This window comes from Heliangelus exortis, chromosome Z, assembly GCF_036169615.1.
Source record: "Heliangelus exortis chromosome Z, bHelExo1.hap1, whole genome shotgun sequence".
NCBI classification, from domain to species: Eukaryota; Metazoa; Chordata; class Aves; order Apodiformes; family Trochilidae; genus Heliangelus; species Heliangelus exortis.
In genome coordinates this window covers 65,467,199-65,469,297 of record NC_092454.1, presented here as the reverse complement: position 1 = coordinate 65,469,297, position 2,099 = coordinate 65,467,199, and the positions used below count along the sequence as shown (strand labels likewise).

The 2,099-nt window shown below is 42.7% G+C and overlaps 1 long non-coding RNA gene across 1 annotated transcript; it reads right to left on the bottom strand.

Annotated features, from left to right (window-relative positions):
• Window positions 1-1,027: 1,027 nt before the first annotated feature.
• Window positions 1,028-2,099, bottom strand: LOC139789389 (uncharacterized). The gene is made up of 2 exons (XR_011723160.1): window positions 1,937-2,099; window positions 1,028-1,569 (listed from the first exon to the last, which is right to left on the bottom strand). It is a non-coding gene; the product is annotated as an uncharacterized lncRNA (long non-coding RNA).

The following is a 2,099-nucleotide window of genomic DNA, read 5'->3' as shown; positions in this document are numbered from 1 at the left end:
CAAGGTGTGTACCAAGGCTTCCCTAAGCTCAGCACTACACCTAGGCACAATAGACTGGGGTTTGGTTTGGGGATTTTTTTCTCAGTGTGACATGTCGTAAGCAACATTTCAACAAGAATCATCTTTAAAGGAATCAATTACCTGTTACCTTTGCACACCACACACACACATGGCAATGAACTAACACTGCAGAAAAGATAAGTCACTGGACCAGCAGCCTGCTCCTGATTAAGCCACACAGAGCTTAATCAGCAGGTCTGGGTACCACACCTACCCAGGCCTAGAAAGCATGTTGTGCAAACAGTTCCCAGCAAGGCTCTTCCTTTTGATGAAGGCCAGAGAGGGAGCACTGCACAAGGCTTGGCTCCTCAGAAGGATAACAGCTAAGAATTCACATCTCTTTCAGGGTGGCATCCCTCAGGTGGCATCCCCAACGAGCTGCATATTCCACAGTGCAGCTTCAGACAGTGCCCAAAGACACAAGAAAGCCCGTGGACTTTCAGAAGCAGCATTGTCATGACTGTGCCTGGTAAGACAGCTCCTGCCCAACTCAATTTTGCTTGCTCCAGAAATCCTTATTAAAGCAAATAATTTGGGTAAGGTCATCCCAGCTTCTTTAAATAAGGGTTTGCAAAATCAATTCTTTAAACACCAAACAGAAGGGTTAAGCCCATGCTGCCCCTGTACTTCTGAAAGGAGATGAGGCAGTTTGCCAATTTTGCAGCCCTCAGTAAACTTGACAGAATTGTTTAGCTGGACAAATTGGGTGAATTATCTCTAACACAGATGCTGTTGTGGCCCTTCCTTAGTTTGCTTACTCAGTCTTTTCCCATTTTTCACACCATCCTTATCATTTAACTTAGATAAGCACCCACGATTTTTCGCCCTACCCTCTTCCCTATTCCTCTCACTGAGAAGTCAAAAGGATCAGGGGGGGAAAGAACAGTAAAAAGCCTGCAAACTTGCCAGGGACATGCAGTTTGGGGATGGCCCCAACCTTGTGGAAACTGAAGACTTTGCCTGAAAGTTAGTCTTTATTCATCTTCATTGAGCATTTACAGGCAGTGGCCTTTTGAAGCCAACCAAAACAGTGCAAAGGTTACACACAGCCTATAATAATTTTACAGTTGCCACAGAAGAAATGGCATAATGCAAAGGGCATCTCAATGTCAGCAAAATAGTACTGGTATTTTTCTCAAAATTATGAATTTGCTCTGTGAGAAGGTGCTTGTCTCACCTCACTATTCATATTACATTGATGTTGGCAATAATTTTGACACCGACTTCAAGCAGATTTTTTCCTTTTTCTCTTTCTGCCCAAAATTTCCCCCTGAATTTTCACAAGTGCTCATTTGTCATGCTGGAATACAGAACCATACACATATAGGGGAAGTTATATTAAATCCAGCCTGGTCCTACAAAAGTTCATTGAATTACATCTTGTCTTCATGGACGAAGTCTTGAGCAGAGCCACATCTCTCCAGTACCTCCAGATTTGGAGATGATGCTGTAAGAAGTGCTGGGACCATTCCTGTCTCTTCTGAGTTGTTTTCACCACCATCATATTAACTGAGAAGGAACAACACAGGAGATGTGACACCAGAATGGAAAACTCTTAAAAACAGTAACAAGTAGAGGCAATGGCAGAAACTTCAAGTTGTTATAGCAAGAGGCTTAGAACTCAGCTGATTCCTTATGGTGCTTCTCTATTAGCTGCAGCTCTGCCCTGGATTAACACACCTCAATAGTGAGAACAATGGGGAGTGCAAGTGTCAAACTCAAAACATACGGCAAGAACAAAATATGTGACAAGAGAGGATCTCGTAAAGGTTTTATAGTTACTTGTTTGAGAAGTTGTACACTGCCACCTCAGACAAGGAGCAATAAAAACGATCGATTGGATTGCTCACATTCACAGAGCAAACAGTGCTTTTACCTGAAAGTAAACTCTTCCTTCTTCACGCTCAAAATGGAAACAGGTCCCCCAGTGAGAATATATTCATGTCTACTTTAGGCATGCTTATACAGTTCAAGTGGTGGAAAGAAGTTGTGAGTGAATACTAGCCATTTGTTTCTTTTTCCATTTGTAGGTACCTGGA